A 22,512-nucleotide genomic window follows, 5' to 3' on the forward strand; every position below is an offset into this window, starting at 1 on the left:
GAGTCAGTATTCTTGTACTTAAGTCGGCATTGTGCCTTTTCTATTTAATTCCGATGCAATTTCTGTGTTTCATCGTCAATACGAAGGTCAGAGCGACATAGTAAACCTGAAGTGAAGCATCGGATTCTATAACTAGTGTCACAGGAATGGTTCCAAACATAGTCAGTAAGAAGAGTCAGTCTTCTTGTACTTAAGTCGGCATTGTGCCATTTCTATTAAATTCCGATGCAATTTCTGTGTTTCATCGTCAATACGAAGGTCCAAGGAAACAGTAAACCTGAAGTGAATCATCGAAATCCATAACTAGTGTCGCTGGAATGGTTCAAATCATAGACAGTAAGAAGAGTCAGTCTTCTTGTACTTAAGTCGGCATTGTGCCGTTTCTATTTAATTGCGATGCAATTTCTGTGTTTCATCGTCTGTAAGAAGGTCACAGGGATACAGTAAACCTGAAGTGAAGCATCGGAATCTGTAACTAGTGTCACAGGAATGGTTCAAAACATAGTCAGAAAGAAGAGTCAGTCTTCTTGTACTTAAGTCGGCATTGTGCCGTTTCTATTTAATTGCGATGCAATTTCTGTGTTTCATCGTCTGTAAGAAGGTCAGAGGGATACAGTAAACCTGAAGTGAAGCATCGGAATCTGTAACTAGTGTCACAGGAATGGTTCCAAACATAGTCAGTAAGAAGAGTCAGTCTTCTTGTACTTAAGTTGGCATTGTGCCTTTTCTATTTAATTCCGATGCAATTTCTGTGTTTCATCGTCAATAAGATGGTCCAAGGGTTACAGTAAACCTGAAGTGAATCATCGGAATCTATAACTAGTGTCACAGGAATGGTTCGAAACATAGTCAGTAAGAAGAGTCAGTCTTCTTGTACTTAAGTCGACATTGTGCCTTTTGTATTTAATTCCGATGCAATTTCTGTGTTTCATCGTCATTAAGATGGTCAGAGGGATACAGTAAACCTGAAGTGAAGCATCGGAATCTGTAACTAGCGTCACAGGAATGGTTCAAAACATAGACAGTAAGAAGAGTCAGTCTTCTTGTACTTAAGTCGGCATTGTGCCTTTTCTATTTAATTCGGATGCAATTTCTGAAATTCATCGTCAATAAGAAGGTCAGATGGATACAGTAAACCTGAAGTGAAGCATCGGAATCTATAACTAGTGTCACAGGATTGGTTCAAACCATAGACAGTAAGAAGAGTCAGTATTCTTGTACTTAAGTCGGCATTTTGCCTTTTCTATTTAATTCCGATGCAATTTCTGTGTTACATCGTCAGTAAGAAGGTCAGAGCGATACAGTAAACCTGAAGTGGAGCATCGGAATCTATAACTAGTGTCACAGGAATGGTTCAAAACATATTCAGTAAGAAGAGTCAGTCCTCTTGTACTTAAGTCGGCATTGTGCTTTTTCTATTTAATTCCGATGCAATATCTGTGTTTAATCGTCAATAAGAGGGTCAGAGTGATACAATAAACCTGAAGTGAAGCATCGGAATCTATAACTAGTGTCACAGGAATGGTTCCAAACATAGTCAGTAAGAAGAGTCTGTCTTCTTGTACGTAAGTCGGCATTGTGCCTTTTGTATTTAATTCCGATGCAATTTCTGTGTTTCATCGTCATTAAGATGGTCAGAGGGATAGAGAAAACCTGAAGTGAAGCATCGGAATCTGTAACTAGAGTCACAGGAATGGTTCAAAACATAGACAGTAGGAACAGTCAGTCTTCTTGTACTTAATTCGGCATTGTGCATTTTCTATTTAATTCCGTTGCACTTTCTGTGTTTCATCGTAAATAAGAAGGTCCAAGGGATAGAGTAAACGTGAAATGAAGTATCGGAATCTATAACTAGTGTCACAGGAATGGTTCCAAACATAGTAAGTAAGAAGAGTCAGTCTTCTTGTACTTAAGACGGCAATGTGCCTTTTGTATTTAATTCCGATGCAATTTCGGTGTTTCATCGTCAATAAGAAGGTCAGAAGGATACAGAAAACCTGAAGTGAAGCATCGGAATCTGTAACTAGAGTCACAGGAATGGTTCAAAACATAGTCAGTAAGAAGAGTCTGTCTTCTTGTACGTAAGTCGGCATTGTGCCTTTTGCATTTAATTCCGATGCAATTTCTGTGTTTCATCGCCAATAAGAAGGTCGGAGGGATACAGTAAACCTGAAGTGAAGCATCGGAATCTATAACTAGTGTCACAGGAATGGTTCAAAGCAATCAGTAAGAAGAGTCAGTCTTCATGTACTTAAGTCGGCAATTTGGCGTTTCTATTTGATTCCGAAGCAATTTCTGTGTTTCATCGTCAATAAGAAGGTCAGAGCGATACAGTAAACCTGAAGTGAAGCATCGGAATCTGTAAATAGTGTCACAGGAATGGTTCCAATCATAGTCAGTATGAAGAGTCTGTCTTCTTGTACTTAAGTCGGCATTGTGCATATTCTGTTTAATTCCGATGAAATTTCTGTGTTTCATCGTCAATAAGATGGTCCAAGGGTTACAGTAAACCTGAAGTGAATCTCCGGAATCTATAACTAGTGTCACAGGAATGGTTCAAAACATAGTCAGTAAGAAGAGTCAGTCTTCTTGAACTTAAGTAGACATTGTGCCTTTTGTATTTAAATCCGATGCAATATCTGTGTTTCATCGTCAATAAGAAGGTCAGAGGGATGCAGTAAACCTGAAATGAAGCATCGGAATCTGTATCTAACGTCACAGGAATGGTTAAAAACACAGACAGTGAGAAGAGTCAGTCTTCTTGTACTTATGTCGCCGTTGTGCCTTTTGTATTTAATTCCGATGCAATTTCTGTGTTTCATCGTCAATAAGAAGGTCAGAGGGATACCGTAAACCTGAAGTGAAGCATCGGAATCTACAACTTGTGTCACAGGAATGGTTCAAAGGATAGACAGTAGGAAGAGTCAGACTTCCTGTACTTAAGTCGGCACTGTACTTTTTCTATTTAATTCCGATGCAATTTCTGTGTTTCATCGTCATTAAGATGGTGCGAGGGATACAGTAAACCTGAAGTGAAGCATCGGAATCTGTAACTAGCGTCACAAGAATGGTTCAAAACATAGACAGTAAGAAGAGTCAGTCTTCTTGTACTTAAGTCGGCATTGTGCCTTTTCTATTTAATTCCGATGAAATTTCTGAGTTTCATCGTCAATAAGAAGGTCAGAGGGATACAGTAAACCTGAAGTGAAGCATCGGAATCTATAACTAGTGTCACAGGAATGGTTCAAAACATAGACAGTAAGAAGAGTCAGTCTTCTTGTACTTAAGTCGGCATTGTGCCTTTTGTATTTAATACCGATGCAATTTCTGTGTTTCATCGTCATTAAGATGGTCCAAGGAAACAGTAAACCTGAAGTGAATCATCGAAATCTATAACTAGTGTCGCTGGAATGGTTCAAATCATAGACAGTAAGAAGAGTCAGTCTTCTTGTACTTAAGTCTGCATTGTGCCATTTCTATTTAATTCCGATGCAATTTCTGTGTTTCATCGTCAATACGAAGGTCCAAGGAAACAGTAAACCTGAAGTGAATCATCGAAATCTGTAACTAGTGTCGCTGGAATGGTTCAAAACATAGACAGTAAGAAGAGTCAGTCTTCTTGTACTTAAGTCGGCATTGTGCCTTTTGTATTTAATACCGATGCAATTTCTGTGTTTCATCGTCATTAAGATGGTCAGAGGGATACAGTAAACCTGAAGTGAAGCATCGGATTCTGTAACTAGTGTCACAGGAATGGTTCCAATCATAGTCAGTATGAAGAGTCAGTCTTCTTGTACTTAAGTCGGCATTGTGCCGTTTCTATTTAATTGCGATGCAATTTCTGTGTTTCATCGTCTGTAAGAAGGTCAGAGGGATACAGTAAACCTGAAGTGAAGCATCGGAATCTGTAACTAGTGTCACAGGAATGGTTCAAAACATAGTCAGAAAGAAGAGTCAGTCTTCTTGTACTTAAGTCGGCATTGTGCCGTTTCTATTTAATTGCGATGCAATTTCTGTGTTTCATCGTCTGTAAGAAGGTCAGAGGGATACAGTAAACCTGAAGTGAAGCATCGGAATCTGTAACTAGTGTCACAGGAATGGTTCCAAACATAGTCACTAAGAAGAGTCAGTCTTCTTGTACTTAAGTCGGCATTGTGCCTTTTCTATTTAATTCCGATGCAATTTCTGTGTTTCATCGTCAATAAGATGGTCCAAGGGTTACAGTAAACCTGAAGTGAATCATCGGAATCTATAACTAGTGTCACAGGAATGGTTCGAAACATAGTCAGTAAGAAGAGTCAGTCTTCTTGTACTTAAGTCGACATTGTGCCTTTTGTATTTAATTCCGATGCAATTTCTGTGTTTCATCGTCATTAAGATGGTCAGAGGGATACAGTAAACCTGAAGTGAAGCATCGGAATCTGTAACTAGCGTCACAGGAATGGTTCAAAACATAGACAGTAAGAAGAGTCAGTCTTCTTGTACTTAAGTCGGCATTGTGCCTTTTCTATTTAATTCGGATGCAATTTCTGAAATTCATCGTCAATAAGAAGGTCAGATGGATACAGTAAACCTGAAGTGAAGCATCGGAATCTATAACTAGTGTCACAGGATTGGTTCAAACCATAGACAGTAAGAAGAGTCAGTATTCTTGTACTTAAGTCGGCATTTTGCCCTTTCTATTTAATTCCGATGCAATTTCTGTGTTACAACGTCAGTAAGAAGGTCAGAGCGATACAGTAAACCTGAAGTGGAGCATCGGAATCTATAACTAGTGTCACAGGAATGGTTCAAAACATATTCAGTAAGAAGAGTCAGTCCTCTTGTACTTAAGTCGGCATTGTGCTTTTTCTATTTAATTCCGATGCAATATCTGTGTTTAATCGTCAATAAGAGGGTCAGAGTGATACAATAAACCTGAAGTGAAGCATCGGAATCTATAACTAGTGTCACAGGAATGGTTCCAAACATAGTCAGTAAGAAGAGTCTGTCTTCTTGTACGTAAGTCGGCATTGTGCCTTTTGTATTTAATTCCGATGCAATTTCTGTGTTTCATCGTCATTAAGATGGTCAGAGGGATACAGAAAACCTGAAGTGAAGCATCGGAATCTGTAACTAGAGTCACAGGAATGGTTCAAAACATAGACAGTAGGAACAGTCAGTCTTCTTGTACTTAATTCGGCATTGTGCATTTTCTATTTAATTCCGTTGCACTTTCTGTGTTTCATCGTAAATGAGAAGGTCCAAGGGATAGAGTAAACGTGAAATGAAGTATCGGAATCTATAACTAGTGTCACAGGAATGGTTCCAAACATAGTAAGTAAGAAGAGTCAGTCTTCTTGTACTTAAGACGGCAATGTGCCTTTTGTATTTAATTCCGATGCAATTTCGGTGTTTCATCGTCAATAAGAAGGTCAGAAGGATACAGAAAACCTGAAGTGAAGCATCGGAATCTGTAACTAGAGTCACAGGAATGGTTCAAAACATAGTCAGTAAGAAGAGTCTGTCTTCTTGTACGTAAGTCGGCATTGTGCCTTTTGCATTTAATTCCGATGCAATTTCTGTGTTTCATCGCCAATAAGAAGGTCGGAGGGATACAGTAAACCTGAAGTGAAGCATCGGAATCTATAACTAGTGTCACAGGAATGGTTCAAAACATAGTCAGTAAGAAGAGTCAGTCTTCTTGAACTTAAGTCGACATTGTGCCTTTTGTATTTAAATCCGATGCAATATCTGTGTTTCATCGTCAATAAGAAGGTCAGAGGGATGCAGTAAACCTGAAATGAAGCATCGGAATCTGTATCTAACGTCACAGGAATGGTTAAAAACACAGACAGTGAGAAGAGTCAGTCTTCTTGTACTTATGTCGCCGTTGTGCCTTTTGTATTTAATTCCGATGCAATTTCTGTGTTTCATCGTCAATAAGAAGGTCAGAGGGATACAGTAAACCTGAAGTGAAGCATCGGAATCTACAACTTGTGTCACAGGAATGGTTCAAAGCATAGACAGTAGGAAGAGTCAGACTTCCTGTACTTAAGTCGGCACTGTACTTTTTCTATTTAATTCCGATGCAATTTCTGTGTTTCATCGTCATTAAGATGGTGCGAGGGATACAGTAAACCTGAAGTGAAGCATCGGAATCTGTAACTAGCGTCACAAGAATGGTTCAAAACATAGACAGTAAGAAGAGTCAGTCTTCTTGTACTTAAGTCGGCATTGTGCCTTTTCTATTTAATTCCGATGAAATTTCTGAGTTTCATCGTCAATAATAAGGTCAGAGGGATACAGTAAACCTGAAGTGAAGCATCGGAATCTATAACTAGTGTCACAGGAATGGTTCAAAACATAGACAGTAAGAAGAGTCAGTCTTCTTGTACTTAAGTCGGCATTGTGCCTTTTGTATTTAACACCGATGCAATTTCTGTGTTTCATCGTCATTAAGATGGTCCAAGGAAACAGTAAACCTGAAGTGAATCATCGAAATCTATAACTAGTGTCGCTGGAATGGTTCAAATCATAGACAGTAAGAAGAGTCAGTCTTCTTGTACTTAAGTCTGCATTGTGCCATTTCTATTTAATTCCGATGCTATTTCTGTGTTTCATCGTCAATACGAAGGTCCAAGGAAACAGTAAACCTGAAGTGAATCATCGAAATCTATAACTAGTGTCGCTGGAATGGTTCAAAACATAGACAGTAAGAAGAGTCAGTCTTCTTGTACTTAAGTCGGCATTGTGCCTTTTGTATTTAATACCGATGCAATTTCTGTGTTTCATCGTCATTAAGATGGTCAGAGGGATACAGTAAACCTGAAGTGAAGCATCGGATTCTGTAACTAGTGTCACAGGAATGGTTCCAATCATAGTCAGTATGAAGAGTCAGTCTTCTTGTACTTAAGTCGACATTGTGCCTTTTCTATTTAATTCCGATGAAATTTCTGTCTTTCATCGTCAATAAGATGGTCCAAGGGTTAGAGTAAACCTGAAGTGAATCTCCGGAATCCATAACTAGTGTCACAGGAATGGTTCAAAACATAGTCAGTAAGAAGAGTCAGTCTTCTTGTACTTAAGTCGACATTGTGCATTTGGGAAATTCCGATGCAATTTCTGTGTTTCATCGTCAATAAGAAGGTCAGAGGGATGCAGTAAACCTGAAGTGAAGCATCGGAATCTGTAACTAGCGTCACAAGAATGGTTCAAAACATAGACAGTAAGAAGAGTCAGTCTTCTTGTACTTAAGTCGGCATTGTGCCTTATCTATTTAATTCCGATGCAATTTCTGAGTTTCATTGTCAATAAGAAGGTCAGAAGGATACAGCAAACTTGAAGTGAAGCATCGGAAACTATAACTAGTGTCACAGGAATGGTTCAAACCTTGGACAGTAAGAAGAGTCAGTATTCTTGTACTTAAGTCGGCATTGTGCCTTTTCTATTTAATTCCGATGCAATTTCTGTGTTTCATCGTCAATACGAAGGTCAGAGCGATATAGTAAACCTGAAGTGAAGCATCGGACTCTATAACTAGTGTCACAGGAATGGTTCCAAACATAGTCAGTAAGAAGAGTCAGTCTTCTTGTACTTAAGTCGGCATTGTGCCATTTCTATTTAATTCCGATGCAATTTCTGTGTTTCATCGTCAATACGAAGGTCCAAGGAAACAGTAAACCTGAAGTGAATCATCGAAATCTATAACTAGTGTCGCTGGAATGGTTCAAATCATAGACAGTAAGAAGAGTCAGTCTTCTTGTACTTAAGTCGGCATTGTGCCGTTTCTATTTAATTGCGATGCAATTTCTGTGTTTCATCGTCTGTAAGAAGGTCAGAGGGATACAGTAAACCTGAAGTGAAGCATCGGAATCTGTAACTAGTGTCACAGGAATGGTTCAAAACATAGTCAGAAAGAAGAGTCAGTCTTCTTGTACTTAAGTCGGCATTGTGCCGTTTCTATTTAATTGCGATGCAATTTCTGTGTTTCATCGTCTGTAAGAAGGTCAGAGGGATACAGTAAACCTGAAGTGAAGCATCGGAATCTGTAACTAGTGTCACAGGAATGTTTCCAAACATAGTCAGTAAGAAGAGTTAGTCTTCTTGTACTTAAGTCGGCATTGTGCCTTTTCTATTTAATTCCGATGCAATTTCTGTGTTTCATCGTCAATAAGATGGTCCAAGGGTTACAGTAAACCTGAAGTGAATCATCGGAATCTATAACTAGTGTCACAGGAATGGTTCGAAACATAGTCAGTAAGAAGAGTCAGTCTTCTTGTACTTAAGTCGACATTGTGCCTTTTGTATTTAATTCCGATGCAATTTCTGTGTTTCATCGTCATTAAGATGGTCAGAGGTATACAGTAAACCTGAAGTGAAGCATCGGAATCTCTAACTAGCGTCACAGGAATGGTTCAAAACATAGACAGTAAGAAGAGTCAGTCTTCTTGTACTTAAGTCGGCATTGCGCCTTTTCTATTTAATTCGGATGCAATTTCTGAAATTCATCGTCAATAAGAAGGTCAGATGGATACAGTAAACCTGAAGTGAAGCATCGGAATCTATAACTAGTGTCACAGGATTGGTTCAAACCATAGACAGTAAGAAGAGTCAGTATTCTTGTACTTAAGTCGGCATTTTGCCTTTTCTATTTAATTCCGATGCAATTTCTGTGTTACAACGTCAGTAAGAAGGTCAGAGCGATACAGTAAACCTGAAGTGGAGCATCGGAATCTATAACTAGTGTCACAGGAATGGTTCAAAACATATTCAGTAAGAAGAGTCAGTCCTCTTGTACTTAAGTCGGCATTGTGCCTTTTCTATTTAATTCCGATGCAATATCTGTGTTTAATCGTCAATAAGAGGGTCAGAGTGATACAATAAACCTGAAGTGAAGCATCGGAATCTATAACTAGTGTCACAGGAATGGTTCCAAACATAGTCAGTAAGAAGAGTCTGTCTTCTTGTACGTAAGTCGGCATTGTGCCTTTTGTATTTAATTCCGATGCAATTTCTGTGTTTCATCGTCATTAAGATGGTCAGAGGGATACAGAAAACCTGAAGTGAAGCATCGGAATCTGTAACTAGAGTCACAGGAATGGTTCAAAACATAGACAGTAGGAACAGTCAGTCTTCTTGTACTTAATTCGGCATTGTGCATTTTCTATTTAATTCCGTTGCACTTTCTGTGTTTCATCGTAAATAAGAAGGTCCAAGGGATAGAGTAAACGTGAAATGAAGTATCGGAATCTATAACTAGTGTCACAGGAATGGTTCCAAACATAGTAAGTAAGAAGAGTCAGTCTTCTTGTACTTAAGACGGCAATGTGCCTTTTGTATTTAATTCCGATGCAATTTCGGTGTTTCATCGTCAATAAGAAGGTCAGAAGGATACAGAAAACCTGAAGTGAAGCATCGGAATCTGTAACTAGAGTCACAGGAATGGTTCAAAACATAGTCAGTAAGAAGAGTCTGTCTTCTTGTACGTAAGTCGGCATTGTGCCTTTTGCATTTAATTCCGATGCAATTTCTGTGTTTCATCGTCATTAAGATGGTCAGAGGGATACAGAAAACCTGAAGTGAAGCATCGGATTCTGTAACTAGAGTCGCAGGAATGGTTCAAAACATAGACAGTAGGAACAGTCAGTTTTCTTGTACTTAATTCGGCATTGTGCATTTTCTATTTAATTCCGTTGCACTTTCTGTGTTTCATCGTAAATAAGAAGGTCCAAGGGATAGAGTAAACGTGAAATGAAGTATCGGAATCTATAACTAGTGCCACAGGAATGGTTCCAAACATAGTAAGTAAGAAGAGGCAGTCTTCTCGTTCTTAAGTCGGCATTGTGCCATTTGTATGTAATTCCGATGCAATTTCTGTGTTTCATCACCAATAAGAAGGTCGGAGGGATACAGTAAACCTGAAGTGAAGCATCGGAATCTATAACTAGTGTCACAGGAATGGTTCAAAACATAGTCAGTAAGAAGAGTCAGTCTTCTTGAACTTAAGTCGACATTGTGCCTTTTGTATTTAAATCCGATGCAATATCTGTGTTTCATCGTCAATAAGAAGGTCAGAGGGATGCAGTAAACCTGAAATGAAGCATCGGAATCTGTATCTAACGTCACAGGAATGGTTAAAAACACAGACAGTGAGAAGAGTCAGTCTTCTTGTACTTATGTCGCCGTTGTGCCTTTTGTATTTAATTCCGATGCAATTTCTGTGTTTCATCGTCAATAAGAAGGTCAGAGGGATACAGTAAACCTGAAGTGAAGCATCGGAATCTACAACTTGTGGCACAGGAATGGTTCAAAGCATAGACAGTAGGAAGAGTCAGTCTTCCTGTACTTAAGTCGGCACTGTACTTTTTCTATTTAATTCCGATGCAATTTCTGTGTTTCAGCGTCATTAAGATGGTGAGAGGGATACAGTAAACCTGAAGTGAAGCATCGGAATCTGTAACTAGCGTCACAAGAATGGTTCAAAACATAGACAGTAAGAAGAGTCAGTCTTCTTGTACTTAAGTCGGCATTGTGCCTTTTCTATTTAATTCCGATGAAATTTCTGAGTTTCATCGTCAATAAGAAGGTCAGAGGGATACAGTAAGCCTGAAGTGAAGCATCGGAATCTATAACTAGTGTCACAGGAATGGTTCAAACCTTAGACAGTAAGAAGAGTTAGTATTCTTGTACTTAAGTCGGCATTGTGCCTTTTCTATTTAATTCCGATGCAATTTCTGTGTTTCATCGTCAGTACGAAGGTCAGAGCGATATTGTAAACCTGAAGTGGAGCAACGGAATCTATAACTAGTGTCACAGGAATGGTTCAAAACATATTCAGTAAGAAGAGTCAGTCCTCTTGTACTTAAGTCTGCATTGTGCTATTTCTATTTAATTCCGATGCAATATCTGTGTTTAATCGTCAATAAGAAGGTCAGAGTGATACAATAAACCTGAAGTGAAGCATCGGAATCTATAACTAGTGTCAAAGGAATGGTTCCAAACATAGTCAGTAAGAAGAGTCAGTCTTCTTGTACTTAAGTCTGCATTGTGCCATTTCTATTTAATTCCGATGCTATTTCTGTGTTTCATCGTCAATACGAAGGTTTAAGGAAACAGTAAACCTGAAGTGAATCATCGAAATCTATAACTAGTGTCGCTGGAATGGTTCAAAACATAGACAGTAAGAAGAGTCAGTCTTCTTGTACTTAAGTCGGCATTGTGCCTTTTGTATTTAATACCGATGCAATTTCTGTGTTTCATCGTCATTAAGATGGTCCAAGGAAACAGTAAACCTGAAGTGAATCATCGAAATCTATAACTAGTGTCGCTGGAATGGTTCAAATCATAGACAGTAAGAAGAGTCAGTCTTCTTGTACTTAAGTCTGCATTGTGCCATTTCTATTTAATTCCGATGCTATTTCTGTGTTTCATCGTCAATACGAAGGTCCAAGGAAACAGTAAACCTGAAGTGAATCATCGAAATCTATAACTAGTGTCGCTGGAATGGTTCAAAACATAGACAGTAAGAAGAGTCAGTCTTCTTGTACTTAAGTCGGCATTGTGCCTTTTGTATTTAATACCGATGCAATTTCTGTGTTTCATCGTCATTAAGATGGTCAGAGGGATACAGTAAACCTGAAGTGAAGCATCGGATTCTGTAACTAGTGTCACAGGAATGGTTCCAATCATAGTCAGTATGAAGAGTCAGTCTTCTTGTACTTAAGTCGACATTGTGCCTTTTCTATTTAATTCCGATGAAATTTCTGTCTTTCATCGTCAATAAGATGGTCCAAGGGTTAGAGTAAACCTGAAGTGAATCTCCGGAATCCAATAACTAGTGTCACAGGAATGGTTCAAAACATAGTCAGTAAGAAGAGTCAGTCTTCTTGTACTTAAGTCGACATTGTGCATTTGGGAAATTCCGATGCAATTTCTGTGTTTCATCGTCAATAAGAAGGTCAGAGGGATGCAGTAAACCTGAAGTGAAGCATCGGAATCTGTAACTAGCGTCACAAGAATGGTTCAAAACATAGACAGTAAGAAGAGTCAGTCTTCTTGTACTTAAGTCGGCATTGTGCCTTATCTATTTAATTCCGATGCAATTTCTGAGTTTCATTGTCAATAAGAAGGTCAGAAGGATACAGTAAACTTGAAGTGAAGCATCGGAAACTATAACTAGTGTCACAGGAATGGTTCAAACCTTGGACAGTAAGAAGAGTCAGTATTCTTGTACTTAAGTCGGCATTGTGCCTTTTCTATTTAATTCCGATGCAATTTCTGTGTTTCATCGTCAATACGAAGGTCAGAGCGATATAGTAAACCTGAAGTGAAGCATCGGACTCTATAACTAGTGTCACAGGAATGGTTCCAAACATAGTCAGTAAGAAGAGTCAGTCTTCTTGTACTTAAGTCGGCATTGTGCCATTTCTATTTAATTCCGATGCAATTTCTGTGTTTCATCGTCAATACGAAGGTCCAAGGAAACAGTAAACCTGAAGTGAATCATCGAAATCTATAACTAGTGTCGCTGGAATGGTTCAAATCATAGACAGTAAGAAGAGTCAGTCTTCTTGTACTTAAGTCGGCATTGTGCCGTTTCTATTTAATTGCGATGCAATTTCTGTGTTTCATCGTCTGTAAGAAGGTCAGAGGGATACAGTAAACCTGAAGTGAAGCATCGGAATCTGTAACTAGTGTCACAGGAATGGTTCAAAACATAGTCAGAAAGAAGAGTCAGTCTTCTTGTACTTAAGTCGGCATTGTGCCGTTTCTATTTAATTGCGATGCAATTTCTGTGTTTCATCGTCTGTAAGAAGGTCAGAGGGATACAGTAAACCTGAAGTGAAGCATCGGAATCTGTGACTAGTGTCACAGGAATGGTTCCAAACATAGTCAGTAAGAAGAGTCAGTCTTCTTGTACTTAAGTCGGCATTGTGCCTTTTCTATTTAATTCCGATGCAATTTCTGTGTTTCATCGTCAATAAGATGGTCCAAGGGTTACAGTAAACCTGAAGTGAATCATCGGAATCTATAACTAGTGTCACAGGAATGGTTCGAAACATAGTCAGTAAGAAGAGTCAGTCTTCTTGTACTTAAGTCGACATTGTGCCTTTTGTATTTAATTCCGATGCAATTTCTGTGTTTCATCGTCATTAAGATGGTCAGAGGTATACAGTAAACCTGAAGTGAAGCATCGGAATCTGTAACTAGCGTCACAGGAATGGTTCAAAACATAGACAGTAAGAAGAGTCAGTCTTCTTGTACTTAAGTCGGCATTGCGCCTTTTCTATTTAATTCGGATGCAATTTCTGAAATTCATCGTCAATAAGAAGGTCAGATGGATACAGTAAACCTGAAGTGAAGCATCGGAATCTATAACTAGTGTCACAGGATTGGTTCAAACCATAGACAGTAAGAAGAGTCAGTATTCTTGTACTTAAGTCGGCATTTTGCCTTTTCTATTTAATTCCGATGCAATTTCTGTGTTACATCGTCAGTAAGAAGGTCAGAGCGATACAGTAAACCTGAAGTGGAGCATCGGAATCTATAACTAGTGTCACAGGAATGGTTCAAAACATATTCAGTAAGAAGAGTCAGTCCTCTTGTACTTAAGTCGGCATTGTGCCTTTTCTATTTAATTCCGATGCAATATCTGTGTTTAATCGTCAATAAGAGGGTCAGAGTGATACAATAAACCTGAAGTGAAGCATCGGAATCTATAACTAGTGTCACAGGAATGGTTCCAAACATAGTCAGTAAGAAGAGTCTGTCTTCTTGTACGTAAGTCGGCATTGTGCCTTTTGTATTTAATTCCGATGCAATTTCTGTGTTTCATCGTCATTAAGATGGTCAGAGGGATACAGAAAACCTGAAGTGAAGCATCGGAATCTGTAACTAGAGTCACAGGAATGGTTCAAAACATAGACAGTAGGAACAGTCAGTCTTCTTGTACTTAATTCGTCATTGTGCATTTTCTATTTAATTCCGTTGCACTTTCTGTGTTTCATCGTAAATAAGAAGGTCCAAGGGATAGAGTAAACGTGAAATGAAGTATCGGAATCTATAACTAGTGTCACAGGAATGGTTCCAAACATAGTAAGTAAGAAGAGTCAGTCTTCTTGTACTTAAGACGGCAATGTGCCTTTTGTATTTAATTCCGATGCAATTTCGGTGTTTCATCGTCAATAAGAAGGTCAGAAGGATACAGAAAACCTGAAGTGAAGCATCGGAATCTGTAACTAGAGTCACAGGAATGGTTCAAAACATAGTCAGTAAGAAGAGTCTGTCTTCTTGTACGTAAGTCGGCATTGTGCCTTTTGCATTTAATTCCGATGCAATTTCTGTGTTTCATCGTCATTAAGATGGTCAGAGGGATACAGAAAACCTGAAGTGAAGCATCGGATTCTGTAACTAGAGTCGCAGGAATGGTTCAAAACATAGACAGTAGGAACAGTCAGTTTTCTTGTACTTAATTCGGCATTGTGCATTTTCTATTTAATTCCGTTGCACTTTCTGTGTTTCATCGTAAATAAGAAGGTCCAAGGGATAGAGTAAACGTGAAATGAAGTATCGGAATCTATAACTAGTGCCACAGGAATGGTTCCAAACATAGTAAGTAAGAAGAGTCAGTCTTCTCGTTCTTAAGTCGGCATTGTGCCATTTGTATGTAATTCCGATGCAATTTCTGTGTTTCATCACCAATAAGAAGGTCGGAGGGATACAGTAAACCTGAAGTGAAGCATCGGAATCTATAACTAGTGTCACAGGAATGGTTCAAAACATAGTCAGTAAGAAGAGTCAGTCTTCTTGAACTTAAGTCGACATTGTGCCTTTTGTATTTAAATCCGATGCAATATCTGTGTTTCATCGTCAATAAGACGGTCAGAGGGATGCAGTAACCTGAAATGAAGCATCGGAATCTGTATCTAACGTCACAGGAATGGTTAAAAACACAGACAGTGAGAAGAGTCAGTCTTCTTGTACTTATGTCGCCGTTGTGCCTTTTGTATTTAATTCCGATGCAATTTCTGTGTTTCATCGTCAATAAGAAGGTCAGAGGGATACAGTAAACCTGAAGTGAAGCATCGGAATCTACAACTTGTGTCACAGGAATGGTTCAAAGCATAGACAGTAGGAAGAGTCAGTCTTCCTGTACTTAAGTCGGCACTGTACTTTTTCTATTTAATTCCGATGCAATTTCTGTGTTTCAGCGTCATTAAGATGGTGAGAGGGATACAGTAAACCTGAAGTGAAGCATCGGAATCTGTAACTAGCGTCACAAGAATGGTTCAAAACATAGACAGTAAGAAGAGTCAGTCTTCTTGTACTTAAGTCGGCATTGTGCCTTTTCTATTTAATTCCGATGAAATTTCTGAGTTTCATCGTCAATAAGAAGGTCAGAGGGATACAGTAAGCCTGAAGTGAAGCATCGGAATCTATAACTAGTGTCACAGGAATGGTTCAAACCTTAGACAGTAAGAAGAGTCAGTATTCTTGTACTTAAGTCGGCATTGTGCCTTTTCTATTTAATTCCGATGCAATTTCTGTGTTTCATCGTCAGTACGAAGGTCAGAGCGATATTGTAAACCTGAAGTGGAGCAACGGAATCTATAACTAGTGTCACAGGAATGGTTCAAAACATATTCAGTAAGAAGAGTCAGTCCTCTTGTACTTAAGTCTGCATTGTGCCCTTTTCTATTTAATTCCGATGCAATATCTGTGTTTAATCGTCAATAAGAAGGTCAGAGTGATACAATAAACCTGAAGTGAAGCATCGGAATCTATAACTAGTGTCAAAGGAATGGTTCCAAACATAGTCAGTAAGAAGAGTCAGTCTTCTTGTACTTAAGTCGGCATTGTGCCTTTTCTATTTAATTCCGATGCATTTTCTGTGTTTCATCGTCAATACGAAGGTCCAAGGAACAGTAAACCTGAAGTGAATCATCGAAATCTATAACTAGTGTCGCTGGAATGGTTCAAACCATAGACAGTAAGAAGAGTCAGTCTTCTTGTACTTAAGTCGGCATTGTGCCTTTTGTATTTAATACCGATGCAATTTCTGTGTTTCATCGTCAATAAGAAGGTCAGAGGGATACAGTAAACCTGAAGTGAGGCATCGGAATCTACAACTAGTGTCACAGTAATGGTTCAAAGTATAAACAGTAGGGAGAGTCAGTCTTCTTGTACTTAAGTCGGCATTGTGCGTTTTGTATTTAATACCGATGCAATTTCTGTGTTTCATCGTCAATAAGAAGGTCAGAGGGATACAGTAAACCTGAAGTGAGGCATCGGAATCTACAACTAGTCTCACAGGAATGGTTCAAAAGCATAGACAGTAGGAAGAGTCAGTCTTCCTGTACTTAAGTCGGCATTTTTGCCTTTTCTATTTAATTCCGATGCAATTTCTGTGTTTCATCGTCAATACGAAGGTCCAAGGAAACAGTAAACCTGAAGTGAATCATCGAAATCTATAACTAGTGTCGCTGGAATGGTTCAAATCATAGACAGTAAGAAGAGTCAGTCTTCTTGTACTTAAGTCGGCATTGTGCCATTTCTATTTAATTCCGATGCAATTTCTGTGTTTCATCGTCAATACGAAGGTCCAAGGAAACAGTAAACCTGAAGTGAATCATCGAAATCTATAACTAGTGTCGCTGGAATGGTTCAAAACATAGACAGTAAGAAGAGTCAGTCTTCTTGTACTTAAGTCGGCATTGTGCCTTTTGTATTTAATACCAATGCAATTTCTGTGTTTCATCGTCATTAGATGGTCAGAGGGATACAGTAAACCTGAAGTGAAGCATCGGATTCTGTAACTAGCGTCACACGAATGGTTCTAAACGTAGACAGTAAGAAGAGTCAGTCTTCTTGTACTTAAGTCGGCAATATGCCCTTTCTATTTAATTCCGATGCAATTTCTGAGTTTCATCGTCAATAAGAAGGTCAGAGGGATACAGTAAACTTGAAGTGAAGCATCGGAATCTGTAACTAGTGTCACAGGAATGGTTCCAATCATAGTCAGTATGAAGAGTCAGTCTTCTTGTACTTAAGTCGGCATTGTGCCTTATCTATTTAATTCCGATGCAATTTCTGAGTTTCATCGTCAATAAGAAGGTCAGAAGGATACAGTAAACTTGAAGTGAAGCATCGGAATCTATAACTAGTGTCACAGGAATGGTTCAAACCCTAGACAGTAAGAAGAGTCAGTATTCTTGTACTTAAGTCGGCATTGTGCCTTTTCTACTTAATTCCGATGCAATTTCTGTGTTTCATCGTCAATACGAAGGTCAGAGCGATATAGTAAACCTGAAGTGAAGCATCGGATTCTATAACTAGTGTCACAGGAATGGTTCCAAACATAGTCAGTAAGAAGAGTCAGTCTTCTTGTACTTAAGTCGGCATTGTGCCATTTCTATTTAATTCCGATGCTATTTCTGTGTTTCATCGTCAATACGAAGGTCCAAGGAAAAAGTAAACCTGAAGTGAATCATCGAAATCTATAACTAGTGTCGCTGGAATGGTTCAAATCATAGACAGTAAGAAGAGTCAGTCTTCTTGTACTTAAGTCGGCATTGTGCCGTTTCTATTTAATTGCGATGCAATTTCTGTGTTTCATTGTCTGTAAGAAGGTCAGAGGGATACAGTAAACCTGAAGTGAAGCATCGGAATCTGTAACTAGTGTCACAGGAATGGTTCAAAACATAGTCAGAAAGAAGAGTCAGTCTTCTTGTACTTAAGTCGGAATTGTGCCGTTTCTATTTTATTGCGATGCAATTTCTGTGTTTCATCGTCTGTAAGAAGGTCAGAGGGATACAGTAAACCTGAAGTGAAGCATCGGAATCTGTAACTAGTGTCACAGGAATGGTTCCAAACATAGTCAGTAAGAAGAGTCAGTCTTCTTGTACTTAAGTCGGCATTGTGCCTTTTCTATTTAATTCCGATGCAATTTCTGTGTTTCATCGTCAATAAGATGGTCCAAGGGTTACAGTAAACCTGAAGTGAATCATCGGAATCTATAACTAGTGTCACAGGAATGGTTCAAAACATAGTCAGTTAGAAGAGTCAGTCTTCTTGTACTTAAGTCGACATTGTGCCTTTTGTATTTAATTCCGATGCAATTTCTGTGTTTCATCGTCATTAAGATGGTCAGAGGGATACAGTAAACCTGAAGTGAAGCATCGGAATCTGTAACTAGCGTCACAGGAATGGTTCAAAACACAGACAGTAAGAAGAGTCAGTCTTCTTGTACTTAAGTCGGCATTGTGCCTTTTCTATTTAATTCGGATGCAATTTCTGAAATTCATCGTCAATAAGAAGGTCAGATGGATACAGTAACCCCGAAGTGAAGCATCGGAATCTATAACTAGTGTCACAGGATTGGTTCAAACCATAGACAGTAAGAAGAGTCAGTATTCTTGTACTTAAGTCGGCATTTTGCCTTTTCTATTTAATTTCGATGCAATTTCTGTGTTACATCGTCAGTAAGAAGGTCAGAGCGATACAGTAAACCTGAAGTGGAGCATCGGAATCTATAACTAGTGTCACAGGAATGGTTCAAAACATATTCAGTAAGAAGAGTCAGTCCTCTTGTACGTAAGTCGGCATTGTGCCTTTTCTATTTAATTCCGATGCAATATCTGTGTTTAATCGTCAATACGAAGGTCAGAGTGATACAATAAACCTGAAGTGAAGCATCGGAATCTATAACTAGTGTCAAAGGAATGGTTCCAAACATAGTCAGTAAGAAGAGTCAGTCTTCTTGTACTTCAGTCGGCATTGTACCTTTTCTATTTAATTCCGATGCAATTTCTGTGTTTCATCGTCAATACGAAGGTCCAAGGAAACAGTAAACCTGAAGTGAATCATCGAAATCTATAACTAGTGGCGCTGGAATGGTTCAAACCATAGACAGTAAGAAGAGTCAGTCTTCTTGTACTTAAGTCGGCATTGTGCCTTTTGTATTTAATACCGATGCAATTTCTGTGTTTCATCGTCAATAAGAAGGTCAGAGGGATACAGTAAACCTGAAGTGAGGCATCGGAATCTACAACTAGTGTCACAGTAATGGTTCAAAGTATAAACAGTAGGGAGAGTCTGTCTTCTTGTACTTAAGTCGGCATTGTGCGTTTTGTTTTTGATACCGATGCAATTTCTGTGTTTCATCGTCAATAAGAAGGTCAGAGGGATACAGTAAACCTGAAGTGAGGCATCGGAATCTACAACTAGTCTCACAGGAATGGTTCAAAGCATAGACAGTAGGAAGAGTCAGTCTTCTTGTACTTAAGTCGGCATTTTGCCTTTTCTATTTAATTCCGATGCAATTTCTGTGTTTCATCGTCAATACGAAGGTCCAAGGAAACAGTAAACCTGAAGTGAATCATCGAAATCTATAACTAGTGTCGCTGGAATGGTTCAAATCATAGACAGTAAGAAGAGTCAGTCTTCTTGTACTTAAGTCGGCATTGTGCCATTTCTATTTAATTCCGATGAAATTTCTGAGTTTCATCGTCAATAAGAAGGTCAGAGGGATACAGTAAGCCTGAAGTGAAGCATCGGAATCTATAACTAGTGTCACAGGAATGGTTCAAACCTTAGACAGTAAGAAGAGTCAGTATTCTTGTACTTAAGTCGGCATTGTGCCTTTTCTATTTAATTCCGATGCAATTTCTGTGTTTCATCGTCAGTACGAAGGTCAGAGCGATATTGTAAACCTGAAGTGGAGCAACGGAATCTATAACTAGTGTCACAGGAATGGTTCAAAACATATTCAGTAAGAAGAGTCAGTCCTCTTGTACTTAAGTCTGCATTGTGCCTTTTCTATTTAATTCCGATGCAATATCTGTGTTTAATCGTCAATAAGAAGGTCAGAGTGATACAATAAACCTGAAGTGAAGCATCGGAATCTATAACTAGTGTCAAAGGAATGGTTCCAAACATAGTCAGTAAGAAGAGTCAGTCTTCTTGTACTTAAGTCGGCATTGTGCCTTTTCTATTTAATTCCGATGCAATTTCTGTGTTTCATCGTCAATACGAAGGTCCAAGGAAACAGTAAACCTGAAGTGAATCATCGAAATCTATAACTAGTGTCGCTGGAATGGTTCAAACCATAGACAGTAAGAAGAGTCAGTCTTCTTGTACTTAAGTCGGCATTGTGCCTTTTGTATTTAATACCGATGCAATTTCTGTGTTTCATCGTCAATAAGAAGGTCAGAGGGATACAGTAAACCTGAAGTGAGGCATCGGAATCTACAACTAGTGTCACAGTAATGGTTCAAAGTATAAACAGTAGGGAGAGTCAGTCTTCTTGTACTTAAGTCGGCATTGTGCGTTTTGTATTTAATACCGATGCAATTTCTGTGTTTCATCGTCAATAAGAAGGTCAGAGGGATACAGTAAACCTGAAGTGAGGCATCGGAATCTACAACTAGTCTCACAGGAATGGTTCAAAGCATAGACAGTAGGAAGAGTCAGTCTTCCTGTACTTAAGTCGGCATTTTGCCTTTTCTATTTAATTCCGATGCAATTTCTGTGTTTCATCGTCAATACGAAGGTCCAAGGAAACAGTAAACCTGAAGTGAATCATCGAAATCTATAACTAGTGTCGCTGGAATGGTTCAAATCATAGACAGTAAGAAGAGTCAGTCTTCTTGTACTTAAGTCGGCATTGTGCCATTTCTATTTAATTCCGATGCAATTTCTGTGTTTCATCGTCAATACGAAGGTCCAAGGAAACAGTAAACCTGAAGTGAATCATCGAAATCTATAACTAGTGTCGCTGGAATGGTTCAAAACATAGACAGTAAGAAGAGTCAGTCTTCTTGTACTTAAGTCGGCATTGTGCCTTTTGTATTTAATACCAATGCAATTTCTGTGTTTCATCGTCATTAAGATGGTCAGAGGGATACAGTAAACCTGAAGTGAAGCATCGGATTCTGTAACTAGCGTCACACGAATGGTTCTAAACGTAGACAGTAAGAAGAGTCAGTCTTCTTGTACTTAAGTCGGCAATATGCCCTTTCTATTTAATTCCGATGCAATTTCTGAGTTTCATCGTCAATAAGAAGGTCAGAGGGATACAGTAAACTTGAAGTGAAGCATCGGAATCTGTAACTAGTGTCACAGGAATGGTTCCAATCATAGTCAGTATGAAGAGTCAGTCTTCTTGTACTTAAGTCGGCATTGTGCCTTTTCTATTTAATTCCGATGAAATTTCTGTCTTTCATCGTCAATAAGATGGTCCAAGGGTTAGAGTAAACCTGAAGTGAATCTCCGGAATCCATATCTAGTGTCACAGGAATGGTTCACAACATAGTCAGTAAGAAGAGTCAGTCTTCTTGTACTTAAGTCGACATTGTGCATTTGGGAAATTCCGATGCAATTTCTGTGTTTCATCGTCAATAAGAAGTTCAGAGGGATGCAGTAAACCTGAAGTGAAGCATCGGAATCTGTAACTAGCGTCACAAGAGTGGTTCAAAACATAGACAGTAAGAAGAGTCAGTCTTCTTGTACTTAAGTCGGCATTGTGCCTTATCTATTTAATTCCGATGCAATTTCTGAGTTTCATCGTCAATAAGAAGGTCAGAAGGATACAGTAAACTTGAAGTGAAGCATCGGAATCTATAACTAGTGTCACAGGAATGGTTCAAACCCTAGACAGTAAGAAGAGTCAGTATTCTTGTACTTAAGTCGGCATTGTGCCTTTTCTACTTAATTCCGATGCAATTTCTGTGTTTCATCGTCAATACAAAGGTCAGAGCGATATAGTAAACCTGAAGTGAAGCATCGGATTCTATAACTAGTGTCACAGGAATGGTTCCAAACATAGTCAGTAAGAAGAGTCAGTCTTCTTGTACTTAAGTCGGCATTGTGCCATTTCTATTTAATTCCGATGCTATTTCTGTGTTTCATCGTCAATACGAAGGTCCAAGGAAAAAGTAAACCTGAAGTGAATCATCGAAATCTATAACTAGTGTCGCTGGAATGGTTCAAATCATAGACAGTAAGAAGAGTCAGTCTTCTTGTACTTAAGTCGGCATTGTGCCGTTTCTATTTAATTGCGATGCAATTTCTGTGTTTCATCGTCTGTAAGAAGGTCAGAGGGATACAGTAAACCTGAAGTGAAGCATCGGAATCTGTAACTAGTGTCACAGGAATGGTTCAAAACATAGTCAGAAAGAAGAGTCAGTCTTCTTGTACTTAAGTCGGAATTGTGCCGTTTCTATTTAATTGCGATGCAATTTCTGTGTTTCATCGTCTGTAAGAAGGTCAGAGGGATACAGTAAACCTGAAGTGAAGCATCGGAATCTGTAACTAGTGTCACAGGAATGGTTCCAAACATAGTCAGTAAGAAGAGTCAGTCTTCTTGTACTTAAGTCGGCATTGTGCCTTTTCTATTTAATTCCGATGCAATTTCTGTGTTTCATCGTCAATAAGATGGTCCAAGGGTTACAGTAAACCTGAAGTGAATCATCGGAATCTATAACTAGTGTCACAGGAATGGTTCAAAACATAGTCAGTTAGAAGAGTCAGTCT

The sequence above is a fragment of the Schistocerca piceifrons genome, chromosome 2 (assembly GCF_021461385.2).
Source record: "Schistocerca piceifrons isolate TAMUIC-IGC-003096 chromosome 2, iqSchPice1.1, whole genome shotgun sequence".
Lineage (NCBI taxonomy): Eukaryota > Metazoa > Arthropoda > Insecta > Orthoptera > Acrididae > Schistocerca > Schistocerca piceifrons.